Below are 19,175 nucleotides of genomic sequence, written 5' to 3' on the forward strand. Positions count from 1 at the left end.
GGGCTCCAAAATCACTGCAGATAGTGACTGCAGCCATGAAATTAAAAGATGCTTACTCCTTGGAAGGAAAGCTATGACAAACCTAGACAGCATATTGAAAAGCAGAGACATCACTTTGTTGACAAAGGTTCGTATAGTCAAAGCTATGGTTTTGTAGTCGTGTATGGATGTGAGAATTGGACCCTAAAGAAGGTTGAGCCCTGAAGAGTTGATGTTTTTGAATTGTGGTGCTGGAGAAGACTCTTGAGAGTCCCTTGGACTTCAAGGAGGTCAAACCAGTCAATCCTAAAGGAAGTGAACCCTGAATATTCATTGGAAGGACTGATGCTGAAGCTAAAGCTCTAACACTTTGGCCACCTGATGTGAAGAGCTGACTCATTGCAAAAGATTCTGATGCTGGGAAAGATTGAAAGCAGGAGAAGACAGCGACAGAGGATGAGATAGTTGGATAGTATCACTGACTCAGTAGACATGAGTTTGAGCAAACTTCAGGAGATAGTTAAGGACAAAGAAGCCTGTTGTACTGCAGTCCATGGAGTCACAAAGCATTGGACACAACTTAATGACTAAACAGCAAGAACAATCTAGTTACTTAGTTTAGGTAGGGAAAGCAAAAGAAACTAACAAAGAGTAAAAAGATAAAATTGTGTGTTCATTTCTTAGTCTTATAGTGGATCACCAAAAGCATGTGTAGAAGTTCATTGCATATTATTCAATGTTAGGAATTATTGACACAACTCATATTCTGTTTGCAGCATTGTTTGATTTGCTTTGCATCAATATATTCAAATTCATCTAGAACAAAAATTTAAACAAATGTATTTTACTTGTCATTTGGAGAAACTATTGGTCCGTCACTATTTGCCTAAATGCAGCTTCTTATTTTAAAATTTTTAATTGAGAGTGAAACTTTTTATTTTTAAATCATTTCAAACTAACTGAAAAAACAATATCTTTTTTTTTTTAAAGTGTGCATAAACATATATTTAGTTTTTAGATGTTACGAGGGAAACTTTACCATATCTGGAAGCCATATGCCAAAAATATTGAGTTATAATCAATTTATCTTTGCATAAAGCATTGAAAATGATAGTTCATGTCATAATTCATCTAAATATTCCTTCCCTTGGAACATTGCTTCCCACAGATAGTAACAGGACTTGGAACAAAATAAAATAGCAATACTATACACATTTTCTATCTCTGCATTTTTCCATTTCTGGAAATGGTCATGGGATCATTTTATGACAGATTAATATCATCCATGATCCTAAATTGCTAAGAAGAAAAGTGTTAGATTCTTTTGGTAAAGTTGCCATAAGGACCAAATTTATTTTTTAACCAATTCCTTGGAGTATCAACTGATTTTTAGTTTTACAACATATGTATCACATCTTCAACCATTTTGCACCAATTCTAGTTCTTTTCATCCTTCAATAGTGAGGATGAGAAAACCTGGATTCATATGGATATGGTTGATCTGAAAACTACTTTTTAAACATTTGGAAGCTTTTCAAAACCAAAAGCATATTTACCAAGTGATCTTTTCCCCTACATTTCAAATCCATGTGCAACTTAAAAGAAACTTAGTCCATGTGCTAGTTCAGATTCACTTATATTAAAATCATGAAAATTATGTTTAATAGCTATTTGACACACAAGAAGCTTTTAAATGAAGCTTCGCTAAATTTTAGAGCTTTCAAAACATACTTTGTTCCCTATCCACCCTCAGCACTCCTCGATACTCTCCAAGAAAAAATCAGATTTAATTCAGGACCTATAAATTAGATGCTTTGAATCTATCAGTGATGATTAAGTAATAAAGAAAAATGCATTAAAAATTTTCCCTTTGTCTATAGATTTTTGTTTCAGTATCTCCACTCAAGTTCAGAATGGTCTGACTTTTTCAGGATCAATAATCTGAGGGATAAAGTCAATTGTTGCATTTCTGATTTCATACTTCCTTTACCATACATAAAATTCATGAGATTTTCAGTACTTTTCGGTGTTTCCTTACAAATAATACATGAGTCTTGAAACACCACAAACAATGCAGAATAGTATAAAGAGTAAAATAATCACTTTTCCCTCATTTTTTTCCTTCTTCAATCCCACCTTCACCTAGGTAATCAATATGAAGGGTTCTGTGTCTATCTGCCCACACCTTTGATTGCTGAATTTATATGGTATAAATCTTTTTTTTGGCACAAGTACACTTGAATAAAACTGTGTGTGATTTAAAAAAAACCCAGGACTGAGATTTTTAAGTAGTGAGGGGAGAGGGAAGGAAAATGAGAAGCTATGTACACATAAACTAAGGGTGGAATGGAGCATAGAAAGAGATCTCCTTTCTATGTGACATCTGAAGTCCTGGCCACCTAATTAACCATATACTCACCCAAAATAATAAGAGGATAAGTGCTCTGAAAATTACAAAGAATGAATGAAAAGTGCTCATGAGCATATTAGTATTGTATCATTTCAATTTTTTGTTTTCCCAGTTCAGTTCAGTCTCTCAGTCGTGTCCGACTCTTTGCCACCCCATGGACTGAACACCAGGCTTCCCTGTCCATCATAAACTCCTGGAGCTTACTAAAACTCATATCCATTGAGTCGGTGATGCCATCCAACCATCTCATCCTCTGTCATCCCCTTCTCCTCCTGCCTTCAATATTTCTCAGCATCAGGGTCTTTTCAAATGAGTCAGTTCGTATCAAGTGGCCAAAGTATTGGAGTTTCAGCTTCAGCATCTGTCCTTCCAATGAATATTCAGGACTGGTTTTCTTTAGGATAGATCAGAGTGATAAGTTGTTCATATCTATTAACAAAATATTCATGAATTCATAAATTAGACAAAATTCTGACAATTTGTACTACCTGTGCAAATAATCATTTGGTCCATGTGGTGCTCCTGAATTTCTTTCTAACATTGAATAACTCACACTGGTTTTCAATGATAGTCGTATTTCAACATTTTCTATCTGAGGTTTGTGGACATTGACTGAATATACAGTACTCTGAGAAGTTGGTAGAAGAGATTTATATCAATTCATGAAAGACAGATTATTCTGAGAAAGAACAGAAAAAGGATACACATACAAAGAAAGGATGGGTTTCACACTGTAGTTTAATCTGAGCACCCTTATTTCTGTCTACAAAAAAATCTACTTTATGTTGTCAAAAAAATTAACTTGTATGAAGTCAATTTACAAGCTAGAGAAATTCAGATTAACAAACGTTTTTTAACTGCATAAATGTTAATAATTTCTTTTACAGCCATAAATGTATATAAAATATAAATATGAATAAGCCCATTCAATGTTTGACTAACATTACATCAGATTTTACTTAAAAGCAATGGCCTTCCTTTTGCTTTTACCCCAGGAACACATTATCATTAGCACAGTGCCTCATGCATACTCTATTATTTCTATCACCTATTGTTTTCACTGACAAAGCACAAGAGGTACTCAAACAGCCATCTATGTGCACAGAACTGCATTTACCTACGGTGGACTGCATATTGGTTTCTTAATTTATAAATCTTTGTTTCCAGTGCAAAATGTGTAAAGTCTTACTGTTGGAAAAATGTCTAAATGGGTATCAAATCACTGTCAGATTCCTTCTCCCCAATGTGCTCACCAATTCTGTGGTTCATTGTTGCAACTCTAGCTGTTCTTTAATTTTTGACTGACACTAATCCACATTTGCAGCCTTCAGTCTGTTATCATCCCATTGTGAAGACTCTACCCTCCCAAAGTTTTCTTTTGGTTTCTTTTTATTTCCATTTTCTTCTTATATTTCCTCAAAGAAGTTAAAGAATGAATCTTTTGAGCCTTTATGGTACAAATACGAGGACAGTAGGAAGTTTAAAGCCTTGTTCATTTTACATTAAATTTGGGGGAAGGCCTGGAACACATTTTCTTCCATGCATAATGCAAAGTATTTAATGGAAAAAAAAAAGAATTCTTTCTATATTTCATCAGGATTTTAAGTTTTTATTCTGCAATAATCCCCAGATGTTTTGGAAATGGTAAAACAAAACTTCAAAAGTCAGAATATCACTATTATCTTACTAAAAATGAAGAATTCAGCCACAATTATAGCCAAACCAAATAGAATAGAATTTTCCCTTTCTGACTTGGTTTTCAATGCTGGATACCTGATGTGCTTTTTGGCAGATCAGGTGTATTCTTCCGAGAGCTATACCTGAAAGTGTGGTGAATATTGGCTGTGTGAACATCCAGATCAGCCTGAAGCAATAGTAACATTCTGCCATTCTGAGCACGCCCAGGCTACTTTCTCCCTAGGCTTCGAATTTAATTGGAAGATCCCCTGGAGGAGGGTATATCAACCCACTCCAGTATTCTTGCCTAGAGAATACAATGGACAGAGGAACCTGGCTGGCCTTATGTTTCAGATGCTGCATTAAAAACTTTATCTGCAGCCTTTAATTGAATGTTCACTACCATTGTCCGAGAGGTATCATTGTTACATTCATATTTACATAAAGGGATTAAGACTTGGAGAGGCAAAGTAACTTGAGTTAAGTTCGCATAGCTAGTGAATTTAGGAAACAATGTTTTAAAACTGTGCACTTCAAAGTTACAGCTGAGACAGAAGGGTCTTTTCTCCCCTGCACTCTCCTTACTCACCTCACACTATCCCACCCATTTTTTTAATTTATAAGTGGTCATCCTGGAGATGGTTCAGTGGGTAAAGAACATGCCTGCCAATGCAGGAGACACAGGAGATCCCTGGGTTGGGAAGGTCCCCTGGAGAAGGGAATGGCAACCCACTCCAGTATTCTTGCCTGGATAATTCCATGGACAGAGGAGCCTGGCGGGCTACAGTCCATGGGGTCGCAAAGAATCACACATGACTAAGTGACTAAGCACACACAACTGGGAGACATACACCACACTTTTTGGTTTTTTTTCTTATCAGAATGGTTTCATGACATTCAGTATAAACTAAGAAAATCTGTTTGATTAAAGTGTGAACTGTAGTCAGTCTATCAATACTGATTTCTTAGTTATGACTAAGGTATGCTATGAATGTCAGAAGCTAACAGCAGAGAAAACTGAGTGTGGGGTATATGGGAATTACTGTGCCATACTCGAAACAGTTCTAAAATAAAAAAGTATTAGATACAACAACTCCATATGCATACCTAATCAGTGTTTAAAACCATCCATCCTATGACGAACAGCCATCTTCCATTACAATATTATTATGTTTTTGCTAAACAGGGACATAATAATCTCCTCAGCAACAAGCAAACAAAAAATAGCTGGTCTCATTAAATCCATTCTTCTTAATGTCAGAAGCCCTATTTCCTCTTTCAAAACCATGATATTGCTTGGATCATGAAAAAATATGAAAGCAAATTAAAGTCATCAAAGGAAAGGTGTTTACAAAATGTTATTAATGAAACAATCCAGCTACACAGATGTGAACATATTTTAATAAACTTGGATATGGCAGGAAGAGTCATAATGTAAAAAGAGATTTACATGTATAAAAGCTGAGGGAAAAAAAATTTTCAACTTCCAGAATTAAGGTCTTAGTTCATAAATCTGAAGGGAAATAGGAAAAAAATAAAAGCATTAGACGAAGATATGAAAAAATGTAAAAGAGTAAATGTATTTTTCATGAATCTTTGTGAGTATACAGTGACACACAAGCTATAGAAAACCGGTTTACTGTTTGAAGGATGAATGTGAGTTCAGAAGTATCAACATGGAATTTCAAGTCAATAAAAAATAAACTCATATTGTTTATGCAGTAATTTATAGTGTCCTGGTTGAATTAAAAAGGATTCTGGAACATACCTTTCCCTACTGAAACACATTTTGCTGTTTTAAAAATGCAAGGTGTTTTGAGAATGGATTAGGAAGATTATAAAATACATACTAATAAATCACAAACAGTTATCCTAAAATCAAATTAAAACCTATCTTTGCAGAGTTCATTCAAAAGCATTTGTTCTTTTGCACTAAATGGCTTGTGGTTGATGAAAATGTAAATTATATTAATCTTAAAATGTGCTTTGGATATAAACTAAGTCTCATACATACAAAGTTCTTATTTTCCTACTTAAGTTAATAGAAATTCCAAAAGACCACTTTCTTTTCAGAGAGAAACTTGTTGAAGTAATTACCTATTGAGGATTAGAAATCCCAAGGGATTAGCTATGGATACAGAGCTTTCAAATTTCTAGGTCACTGCTTGGAATCTGAAACCAAACCCACAGGGACTAAAAGGCATTATCAGGAAAGGCTGTTAAATGACCTTTATCATATGGTCTCGGTGAGAGACAGGTGTCCACTGTTGTTGACCATCTGGGTTAAGAAGCAAGAACATAAAAGGGTATGACTGCCCCTAAAAATGATCTCCAGAGATTTGGTTTAGGCAAAACATTGAGGGTGGACAACTCCATGCACAATGACTTAACATAATACCTCTCTCTCTCTTTCATGCTCTCTTTGTCCCCCACTCCCCCAACACATGCTCTGCATGAACTTCACTGAAAAGTATTTATTGAGAAGATGCTTCAAGGAAATGGGAATTATCATTTTGATTTGGAAAGGAAGAGATTAAATTTTCTCAAATGGTATAAAGATTTGGGTCAATAGAAAAGGATGATATATCAGATTTGCAAATGAAAAAAGTGTGCATTAATTACACAGGTTTAAAATTATGAAGACAAGTGCAAAACTTATTACAAAATAGTTTCAAATTGCACAATTTCATAAGCTAATTTTCCTCCAGTTTAAGAAATTTTGAATCAAGTTCTGTCTTTCAAAGCTTTGGTGGGTAGAGCTGGTTGTATAATATGGAATTGGAGAAAGTGGGTAAACAGTAATCCAAGTACAAAATGAAAGATGAAATTGAATCAAATACATTTCATGTATTACTGTTAAAAACTGTTTTCATCACCAGAAATGACATTGAACCTTTATGTTTGAGTACCAATATTGATGAAGGTCCTATAGTAATAATGGGCAGTAGAGTAATGGTCACAACTCTCCCCATCGACAAAAGAAAGAGCAAACTCCATGCATAATCTCTGTTACTTATTTTGGCCACAACCAGTATAGAGACTTGTGTCTGGTATTCAAATAATCTTTCTACGTAGCATACTAATTTTAGCTAAGCTCCTTCTTTGAAAAAATGTGCTTTAAAAAAAATTAGAGCTGCTGTACAAAGACTTGAGAGTGAGATGGGGAAAGAGAGCCTGTGGTTGATGAAATGCAAATGAGGCCTGGCTCAGACAGCTGGCTGCTTTGGATGACATGGGTGATAAATGGTTCTTAAAACATGAGCAGGCATCAGGCTCCCGATTTGGTGTCGGACTGGCAAAAACAGCAGTATTACTAGATGCTTCCTTTAATTAATGCAACACTACTGCATTAGTCAGGACACTGCTGATAAATGGAAAAGAAGTGATATCGAAGGTAATATCAGAAATCTTTCAACCTTGAAGCTGGGATGTGTTGGCCAAAAGCAGCAGTATTGTGAGAGGTTTAATTGTATTTGTAATGTACCAGTGCACCATGACAAAAATAGGGAGATAGTGTAGTCAGGACCAGGAAAGGCTGTGATAAATGAGAGAATGAGTGATTACACAGTCAGGAGGACTGTGAAAACAGACAAAAGACAGGCAAATGGAAAGGGGGAATTTAGCCACCACTGTAATTTGCAAGAACTCAGAGGAACTTTGAAGTGGACAAAAGAGTAGAATCTGGTCCTCCAGGATTTGTCAGGACTAAAGAATGCACTTAATATATGAATAATTCAGTGTGCCCCCAAATATGGTCAGATTGCATGTACCTTGCAATAGTATATATAATCTAACCTACATCACAATGGAGATGTGTATATTATTGGGGCAGTGTCTGAGAAATACCTTTAAAAAATTTGCACTCACACACAGGCACAAGATATTTTAAAGAAAATATATCTGGACCTGGCTACCTTTTAAGAGTGTCCTCTTGGTCTTGGGCCAAATTTCCACCTAGAAAACAAAGTCTTTCCAAAAACACCAATACTGAAAGTATGCTGCATCAAAGTAAGATTTTTTCAAAGAAGATAAGCCAGTAAATAATTTTCTGCAACAAGCAAATGACACAGAATTGGCCTCCAGTCTCACAGTGGATGCCAATGAGAATTCCCTGAAATCATATCTCCTTTCCCATGCTGTTAACTACAATGACTACAGCCTCAACCACAATGACAACCACACCTAAAACTGCCCTTTCTTGACACTCTTAGCTTTACTTTCCTTCTCATATCTTGATCTTCCAGCCATGACTTTCTATAGCACTTTAGAGCAAGGTTTCCCTGGTGGCTCAGTGGTAAAGAAGCAGTCTGTCAATGCAAGAGACATAAGAAACATGGGTTCGATACCTGAGTCGTGAAGATCCCTAGAGGAGGAAATGGCAGCTCACTTCAGTATTCTTGCCTGGAAAGTCCCATGGACAGAAGAGCCTGGCAGGCTACAGTCCATGGGATCACAAAAGAGTCAGACACAACTTAGTGAGTAAATAACAACAACAAGCAAACTTTTTTGTAACAGGAAAGAGATAGTATTTTCAGTTTTGCAGGCGCTAATATCTGTCTCATAATAGCTTCCCTGACATCTCAGTGGTCAAGAATCTGCCTGCAATGCAGGAGACGCACCCAGGTTCGATTCCTGGGTCAGAAAGATCCCCTGGAGAAGGAAATGGCAACCCACTCCAGTATTCTTGCCTGAAGAATTCCATGGACAGAGGAGCCTGGCAGACTACAGTCCATGGGGTCGCAAAGAGTCAAACATGATAGAGCAACTAACACACACACATATCTGTCTCAGCTACTCAACTCTGACTTTGTAGAGCAAAATATCAACAGACAATTTGTAATGAATAAAGTCTATGTTCTATTAATAATAAAACTTTATTCATAAAAACAAGCAGTGAGCTAGTTTGGATCTTGGGCTATAATTTGCCAATCCCTGGTGGCGCATCCAAATTCTCCATAGTTTAAGTACAATATGAGTCAGGCCAATAATCGCACCTCTCCCAGCATTGCTTACAAAGAGAGTGAAAGAGCCAATCAGGAATACCTTCTCTTGATAGGTGTCCACTCAGGAGTATATGGGAAAGTCATTACATTATATTTGGCCCAGTGCCCTTCCTTCCTTCTTTTCTCCTCTTCTGAGATGAGTAAATCCAGTCACACAAGTTATGTTCAGCCTAGATCATCTGGGTCTGAGGGTATGTCTCAGCCTTTTGTATTCATTTCAATGTGGCTATTTTCTCATTTCCCAGATATGTAGGAGCCACTTGTCTAGCCTGGGGATTTCGTTCCGAGTGATTGTTCCATGTGTAACTGTACATTCAGTGTATCCACGGAAAAGAAAAGTTTAGGAAATTCCTATGTCACAATCTTGATGCTTTTGAACTGGGGTGTTGGAGAAGATTCTTGAGAGTCCCTTAGACTGCAAGGAGATCAAACCAGTCAGTCCTAAAGGATATCAACCCTGAATATTTATCAGAAGGACTGTTGTTGAAGCTGAAGCTCAAATACTTTGGCCACCTGATGCAAAGAATTGACGCATTGGAAAAGACCCTGATGCCAGGAAAGATTGAAGGCAAAAGGAGAGGGGGTGGCAGAGGATGAGATGGTGAGAAAGCATCAGTGACTCAATAGACAAGAATCTGAGCAAACTCCAGGAGATAGTGAAGGACTGAGGAGCCTGGCATACTGCAGCCCACGGGGCTGCAAAGAGTCAAACATGCATGACCCAACTTAGCGACTGAACAACAAATGTCACTATTTTGGTCTCTCTCCTGCTTCTTAACATTCGTGTTAAACTTTTCTTACACAAGGATAGCAAAACTACTTCAACACTTCTATAAATTTCTGTCATGTATTGTGTTTCATTTTGTTATCTGCATACAACTTTGTAAAAGTTATCAATTGCAGCATAACACACCATCCCTCCACTAGAAACAAACATTGTCCTTTCAGCTCACACATCTGTAAAGATCTCAGCCTTGGTCTAGGCTGAACTTAGCTGGTTTGGTTGGATTTGCAATCTGCAGTTTTCTTCTCTGGGAGAGTTCTCTGTTCTTTACAGCATTCTTAGGGCAGTTTAACTAGGGAGGTTGTGCTCTTCATGTCTCTCATCTTTTCTGGAACCAGGAACTGGCTGAAAATTTTCTTCTCATGGCAATGATAGAGGCACAGAAGATCTTTCCCTGGGATTTGTAAAGGAAGCATTTGAATTTTCATATAAATTTCATGTAATTATAAAGTATTCACAAGGCCCAGAATATTGGTGCTAGTGGCTATCCACCTGCCAATACAGGAGACATAAGGAAAGCAGATTTGATCCCAGGGTTGGGAAGATCCCCCAGAGAAGGGCATGGCAACCCACTCCAGTATTCTTACCTGGAGAATTCCATGGACAGAGGAGCCTGGCAGGCTACAGTCCATGAGGTTGCAAAGAATCAGACACGACTGAGCGTCTGAGCACACAATGATGCATTATATTTCATTCTTCATCCTGTAATGACCATGATTAATTAAATATATGGAAAAATGTATTAACTCTCTTCCCACCACCTTAAGACTCACATCTATCTCTTGGATTTCAATCAATAGCGCTCATTTTAGAATTGAATGCATTATTCCTAATGTAAAGTCATTAGTCTCTAACTTAGAGGGTTGTTTTTTTTTTTTTTAACATGGCTCCAACTGAGATCAAGCAGACTATGCTATTCCTTGAAAACTTTCTTGTGTAACTTTAAAATTTATTTCAAGGAGTTGTAGTAACTGAAAAACTAAAGATTAAGGATTTTTCTTTCTTTGTTTTTTTTTTCTTTTGCTTTAAACAGCTCCTCAGGGAAGATGAATTGGACTGGGGTAGGTTATAATTCTTTTTCCTACAATGTTCATGACATGCACTAATGAAAATGTTCACCTTTATGTTCCTCTTGATTATAACCAAGGAATTTTTGATGCTACATAGGCATAAATTTTTGTTTCTTGATTAGAAATGGACAGGCTGGTTGTAGAGTCTAATTGCTGAAAGATGAAATTTGAGAACTAAAGGTCATTCTGAAGTTATAATTCTTTCCCACATCCTTACAAATAACTAAAATTTCATTTTTTAAAAATTTGAGGTTAAGCTTTATTTTCTGAGGTTACCTCTTGTATTAGCACTTCAAAAACAGCTATCTACATGTATAGTGAACCTCGATAGAAAACTCATCTTCCACCAGAATATAAACATATATGTATAAGGTGGCTGAAGAACACCTTTCTGGGTTATTTAGCAATAGAAAGTCAACTGGGCAAAACAGACACCAACAAGTTTCTTTCGACTCTTTCACTGTTGAAAATAATGCATTCCTTAACAAAGGACATTAAAGATTGGCTAGAGACCCAGAAAGGTGACTGATGTCTGGTTTGCTTCCCTTGTCTAAATGTGCGGTATGACATTTATGCACAGGTGGGGATCATGAATAATTGCCATCAGGGTCAATCAACTATATAAGAAAAAGTTTTATCATAACTATAGTTTATGCCTCTACTGTAACAGGAAAAAATGTTCCCTGTGATACTATAAAGTTTCCAAATTTTCAATTCTCTAAACTTCAAATCATTAAATGCACCAATCCATTTACCTATCAATTTAGCTATGTATCCATCTATCTATATACTTAGTCGCTCAGTCTTGTCTGACTCTTTGTGGCCCCAAGGACTGTAGCCTGCCAGGCTCCTCTGTCCATGGAATTCTCCAGGCAAGGATACTGGAGTGGGTAGTCATTCCCTTCTCCAGAGGATCTTCACAACCCAGGGATCGAACCTAGGTCTCCAGCATTGCAGGCAGATTCTTTACTATCTGAGCCATCAGGGAAGCCCAAGAATACTGGAGTAGGTAGCCTATCTCTTCTCTGGAGGATCTTTCCAACCAAGGAATCAAACCTAGGTCTTCTGCATTGCAGGTGGATTCTTTACCAGCTGAGCTACCAAGTAAGCCCATCCATCTATCTAATGTATATGGTATAAAATTTTTCTTTATGCTAGACTTTATCAAAATGTAATAATGGTTATCAAACATTCAGCTTGTTAAGGTGTGTGACTTAGAAGTTAGTGCTTCTCCAATCTATAAAAAAAGAAGGGTAATTCTCCACTATTCTCATTTGCAGGCTTATTCTGAGGATTAACTGAGATATTGAACATCAACAACGTTTTGCAAGCCGAAATCTGAGATACCTTAATTTAAAGGAAATATTTTTTGTTTGATATTTGTGATAAATGGAAAGACTATAGGCTCTGCTGCTGCTGCTGATTAGTCGCTCAGTCGTGTTTGACTCTCTGTGACCCCATGGACTGTAGTCTGCCAGGCTCCTCTGTCCATAGGGATTCTCCAGGCCTATAGGCTCTGCAGTTGAATAAATCAATCTCATTTATTCCTCAAGTACTAAATAAGAAAAAAAAACATATTTGGACTTAAAATGTTATTTGGAAAGCATCTAGTTCTTTTTCCAAAATATATATAACACCTGCTCAATATTATTAACATATCAAAATGGATGAAGATGTGATCTAAATGAGGAGGCACAGTAGCAAGCAATTTCTGGTATATGGACTATTCAAAATTAGACAGATTCACGTGACACTGCCCAAATTGTCCATTGAGAAGACCACTGGCAGTAGCTAGTAAGATATGAAGACAAGTATAGCCCCTTAGTAGGGAAGGAAGTACCAAGAGGTAGGAGACTCAGGGAAAGCTTCTTTTCATAATAAGGGAATTAATACAAGGCTGAAGACCATCACAGTGACTGCACAAATATGACCGAATTTAGGGGGAAGAAAGTGTTGCTATCTCTGTGGGCACGTATACTGTGTTTCTACAGTTCACTCTAGATCCATCATCATCTGGCAAAGACACAGATTTGCTCAATGACATCCAATATTTTACATAATTATATAAATGTGTTATGGACATTCAATACATGTATATCCACATGCAATATATTTAAGCTTTAATTCTTAAAGCTCTGTATATTTCAAAGTCCTGTTATCACCACCTTTTATTATTTATTTTTTGCAAGAATCAAACTATCTGCTGTTATCTGCCTTAATTCAGGCCTTTACTCTTACCATCCATCTGCGTTAAATACCTTTTCTTTTTCTATTTGTTCAATTCCTACCATCCTTTAAAGCCAAGTTCTCCTATGAAGTTTCATTCTCTGAATTCTCCATTGCACTCTAATCCCCTTGCTCTCAGATCTTCTATTGCACTTAAGCTGTAACACTCCATTTAGCACATTCCCCATCTGTAATCTTGTCACATTATGTTAATCTTGTCATTGTAAACCCCTTGTGAGCACAGACCATGGGGAAGAATAAGAATTGGTTCTCTCAACCTCTGTTCCACCTCCTTTCAAGTTGAAGAAATTAGAAGCCTAGACTTCCTAGCCAAAATAAGATTCCCAAAGAGAATCAGGTTCCATCAATTAGATTTACTTTTAGATGAACTGGAAGACAGGAAGTGAGGCAGAAGCATTCTCTTGCACCTTATTGTTTATGCTGATGAGTAACATTATAGCCATGGGCTGTTTTTCTGCAGTAATGTTCTTGGGGCCTTTCTCCACCTTATCAGACACATGCATCAGTAGGTGCAGCTATTACTGAGGTGGCTTTTTCACCCTTTCTGCCTTGTTCAGCTACAGGGATGTGTTTTTGAACTCCTGACAATAGTGATGACCAGTGGCTCCAGTAAAAATTAATGAACAGAAACTTCAATTAAAATATAGCTGGGAGGCAACAGAAAAGGAGCTCTCATGCCCTAATCTGATAAATACCCCTCTTCTTGCCTGGTAAGAGCTCAGCTAATGAGACTATCACAATTCAGCCAATTGAAAACCTTTATGCTTTGAATTTTCAGTTCTTCCAGTGAATTCTGTTTACTTTATCTCTCCCAACTTCCTTTTCTCCCCTTTAAAAGATTCTCCTGTCCTCCTGTGTGGAATTGTGCATGTAGCTCACCATGTGAAAATACTAAATTGCAATTTTTTGCTGATCCTCAATAAACCCATTTTTGCTGGAGAAATAACTGGCAATCTGTTTGTTTTAGATCAACATTCCTAAAGGCCCTGCCTTGACCATGCCCTTGAAATTTTTCAATATTTCTAAGCATCTATTTCCCTTTATTAAAACTTTTCCAGTTAATAATTCTTACAGTGATTTCTATGTTCAACATTGAGTCCTGACTGGTACAGAGACTGGATATTATGTTTCATTAGTATCTCTGACAGCTGATACAAAGTTGGAGACCTAGTAAGACATCAATAGATACATGAATGGTTGTATGAGTGATTTGTCGCTATATAACAATTGTGTTCATTGGAAGGTCTGATGTTGAAGCTGAAACTCCAACCCTTCACCACCTCATGCAAAGGGTTGACTCATTGGAAAAGACCCTGATGCTGGGAAGGATTGGGGGCAAGAGGAGAAGGGGACGACAGAGGATGAGATGGTTGGATGGCATCACTGACTCGACAGACATGGGTTTGGGTGGACTCCGGGAGTTGGTGATGGACAGGGAGGCCTGGCGTGCTGCAATTCATGGGGTCGCAAAGAGTCGGACACGACTGAGCGACTGAACTGAAACTGAACTGAACAAATTGAAAGTTAGTCTCTCAGTCCTGTCTAACTCTTTGTGACCCCACGGACTGTAGCTTATTAGGCTCCTCTGTCCATGGCAGTCTCCAGGCAAGAATACTGGAGTGGGTTGTCATTTCCTTCTCTAGGGGATCTTCCAGACCCAGGCATCAGACCCGCGTCTCCCACGCTGCAGGCAGACTCTTTACCAACTGAGCCACCAGGGAAGCCAAACAAAAGGGATAACCAATCATCCTCAAACCTGGCAGCTTAAAACAAGGATTATTTATTTAATCACACAGTTCCTGAGGGTCAGGAATCAGGGAGTGGTTTAACTGGATGGTTCTGATTCAGGTTCTCTTGGGAGGTTATAGTTGAGGTCTCGGCTGAAGTCTGCAGAAAACTTGCCTGAGACTGGAGAATCCATTTCCAAGTGCATTCATGTAGCTGTTGATGGTAGCCTTCAGTTTTTTACTGGCCTTTGTTCCTTAACACATGGATCTTTCTGTTATGCTGCTCATAATGTGACAGTTGATTTCCCCAGAAAAGTGATCCAAGGTAAGGATTTAAGATGGAGAGGGGAGCATCAAGATGAAAGTCATAGTATCTTTTGTAATCTCTGTTAGACAGGGAGTATGACTCTCCTGTTTGAGCTCAGTCACTAAGTCGTGTCCAACTCTTTGTAACCCCACGGGCTATAGACCATCAGGCCCCTCTGTCCATGGGATTCTCCAGGCACTAATACTGAAGTGGGTTGCCATTTCCTTCTCCAGGGAATCTTCCCATGCCAGGGATCAAATCCACATCTCCTGCATTAGCAGGATTCTTTACCAGTGAGCCACCAGGGAAGCCTTGAAATATCATTATCTAATAAATTAGTCACAGAGCCTAACTCTGTTACAATGTGGGAAGGGACAACAATAGAGTCTGCATTCCAGGACATGGGGAGTGTTTTGGAGGCTATCTGCCCTCTCTACCAATAATTCCTATCTGTCCTACATGCAAAAATATACTAGACCCCTCCCGAGGACCACAAAGTCTGACCTCATTCCATCTTCAGTGTGATACCTGAGTCTTATTGTCCAATCAGGTCCACATGCAGGTGAGTCTATTTGTTTGTGATTCCTAAAGGAAAGCTCATTGAGTCCAGATCCTCTCAATCTGGTGTCCTGTGAACTAGAGTCAAGTGATCTGTCCCCCACCCCCTCACCCCCACCCACACACACAGCCAACATACAATGTTGGGGCAGGCAAGGAGAACTGCTACAGGAATTCCTATTCCTAAAAGGAAGGTACGGGACACACACCCTGACCCACAGCAGTTCTGAAATCCATCCAGGCACCTGGCGAAAGTTCCTCAATTAAGACTCAGTCCAATTCCTATTTGCAAATGACTTACCATGGTTCTGGCCGCCACACTCTGGTATCTTGGTTTTGCACTGCTATCATTTTTTTCATAAAAGGAAATGTGTGTCTGCAGCTGCTTCCTGCTTGTAGAAGTTTGGAAATCCAAAACTTTCATTTTCTACTCTCTGTCCCTTGGGTCAAGCTTTCTGCAATTCTTCAAATATAATTTTCTTTAAAAATATTTTGGTTTCCTTAAATCATATTAAGGTTTATTCCATTAAACAAAAGCCACAGTCACACACTGCTTTGAGATAATTCCATCTCTGTCTTTGGATCCTGTTAAAATAGCTGAGGGGACAAGTTCCTTAACTTCTTAAAGGGCCTATTTTTGACAGAAGGGATTTGTGAGTCTTATTATTAACACCCTCAGAGAATCTTTCCTGTGACACAACAGCACAGCTGGCCCTCCATGGATTCAGTCAACCACAGAAAAAGATATTTTTAAAAAAACCCAGAAAGTTCCAAAAAGCAAAACTTGAATTTTCCACACAATGACAACATTTACTTAGCGTTTACATTTTGTTAGATATTATAAGCAGTCTGACAATGGTTTGAAGTATGTGGGATGATGTGAATGGGTTACATACAAGTATTGCACCATCTTACATAAGGAACTTAAGCATCCCCAGATTCAGGTATCCAAAGGCATCCTGAACCTGTCCCTCTCACATAATGAAGATATGACTGTACTCTGGAATTTGAACCGATGTCTTTCCATGATCTTAGCAATGGATTTAACAAGCATATCCTCAGCTTCATCTTAATTTTTTTCTGACAGTGACTGAATTTGCTCCTTGCTACAAAGTCATTTCTTAATTTTAGCATCATCTGGAAAGGCTGTGAGCATTCATAACTAATAACTCTCATTCCCTTCATGTTTAGAACTCTTTTCTTTAACTTATACTTCTCTTCTTGCATTTTTACAAGCTCAAGAACATATAGCAGGCAGCATCTTCCCTCTGTGTGCAGTTCTCCTGATCTAAATCACCCAGTTCCTCAGATGTATTTCTACTTTCTACTCTATTAGGAAGCAGCAGTGTTGCTAAACTTTCTGTCCCTGGATAATAAAAGTTCCCTTTTCACCGGTTTCCCATAAGATACTCATCCTTTCACACTGGCAGCCTCTTCAAAGGCCATGAGACATTTAAATCTCTGGTAACAGTCTCCAAGGTCCTCTTAGCTTCTGTCTGCTTCTCAGTTTCCAAGCCACTCCCACAGTTTTAGATGATCCTTACATAGCAGCACACACCTGGTAGAAAAATCTGTATTAGTTATCTATTGCTGTATAACAACTTACCCCAGAACTCAGCAGCTTAACACCCAAATATTTATCATCACATACATTTTCAGAGAGTCAGGAATTCACGTACCCAGTTATTCAGATTCCTTGATGGAATCTTCTCAAGGTTTATAGTTTTGAAAAGTGAAAGTGTTAGTTGCTCAGTCATGTCTGACTCTTTGTGACCCCATGGACTGTAACCCACTAGGCTCTTCTGTCCATGAAGTTCTCCAAACAAGAATACTGGAGGGGTTAGCCATTGCCTTCTCCAGGGGATCTTCCTGACTCAGGGGTCAAACCTGGGTCACCTGCATTGCAGGCAGATTCTTTACCACTGAGCCTTCAGGAAAGCCCATAGTTTTACATAGGTTATTAGAAATTCTCATTCAGATAATTTGAATTCTCACACTAGATTTTAACTGTTTCATTGGTTATTAGAAAATTTATAAAAAGCAATTTTAAAGTTATCATTTAAAGATACATAACAAAATACTCATCATTGTCAAGTAAGATGACTTTAAGGAATCTACCTTTCCTTGGCCTTAAGTCCCAGAGCCTTGGAACTAAGACTAGACTTGCAGAAACAGCCAGAATAGCATTTTGCCTGGCCTGATTTTCTACTTCAATTCCAATATTTATGTATTACTACTATTATGTAACCCAGTAATTTTCCACAGTAGATTTGTCCCGGTTTCTAGTTTATTTTTCAGCATATGCCTCCTTAGGTGTTTTTGCCTCCCTTGCATGAATGTGAAAAATCACCAGAGCTGATATCAGCATGGATTTCAGTTGGAACACCTTTGTTTTCTTGCAGAAATGCAAGCTATTATTACTCAAAAACTGCATTTGAAACATTTTGTGTCATTGTGATTGTTGCCATTGTTGCTTTTTAATTGAAATCAGGCAAAGGAGCAAGTCAAATGCAAACTCTAGCCCTTGCCAGCTGCTAGGTAGAGACTGGCCTCAAATCTCTTTCACACGAAATGCTATACAACTTTGTGGATTGGATCATGTAAATATAATTTCTGAATCTAGTGCAGGGATTTATATGTTAAACCAGTGGGAGGCAGAGGCTATAGAGAGCTTTCTATATTTAATGAAGTTCTTCATTATCTGGGGATATGATCCAGGAAATACCTAACACACTTGCTTCAAAGTCCAAATTTTGTAGTGGCAGATGGAATTAGTCTAAGAATACCCAGAAGCCAATTCTCTTCTGAAGAAATAATAGTGATGATGAATCTTGTTATTATCATGATTTCTTTCATCAAGTTTCTAAGTATTTTATTAACTAGAGTTACAGCCTAGTATAATTTCAAGTAAAAATTGGGCTCTTTTTCTCTCTTCCTGCTGACAGATAAACATTTTAGGCTAAAATTAAAGCACATTTTAATCATGACCTTCTTTCATAGGTTAGACAAAGGGGAGAGGTAAACTAGAATTTAGATAGAAACCAGCACATCATTCATTTATCTGAGATTGTTTAACATTTTCAGACCAGCCAGGTAAATACCATTAGTGAATACCAATTACATGATCGTAATCTTGATGAGTTAGTGGATGAATTGAGGAACATTTAGTTGAGTTTTCATCAGTGTGGTCCACTAAAATTTACTCCAAGTTACTCTAAGGGAAAAAGAAATGGATGCATTTGAAAACTGGTCCATATACATAGTATGTAGAGTATAAGTGTGTAAATATGTAAATATATAAATATGCATATACACATAGTCATAGTACAAATTGACAATTTAAAGGTTATGAGAAATACTACCATAAAGACATGTGTCTGACTTGTTTAAATCATTTTTCCCCAAGTGTATTT

The 19,175-nt window shown here is 37.8% G+C and overlaps 1 long non-coding RNA gene across 1 annotated transcript in view; it reads left to right on the forward strand.

Moving 5' to 3' along the window:
• The window catches only part of LOC145531069 (uncharacterized), a 245,303-nt gene extending 231,190 nt beyond the window's left edge, over nt 1–14,113 (forward strand). Inside the window, exon 4 of the long non-coding RNA XR_014072151.1 lies at nt 12,204–14,113. This is a non-coding gene — a long non-coding RNA (uncharacterized LOC145531069). The remainder of the gene's footprint in view (nt 1–12,203) is intronic.
• Nucleotides 14,114–19,175: the final 5,062 nt, after the last annotated feature.

The sequence above is a fragment of the Giraffa tippelskirchi genome, chromosome 2 (genome assembly GCF_054371585.1).
Source record: "Giraffa tippelskirchi isolate mGirTip1 chromosome 2, T2T-mGirTip1v1.2.pri, whole genome shotgun sequence".
In the NCBI taxonomy this organism is placed as follows: Eukaryota; Metazoa; Chordata; class Mammalia; order Artiodactyla; family Giraffidae; genus Giraffa; species Giraffa tippelskirchi.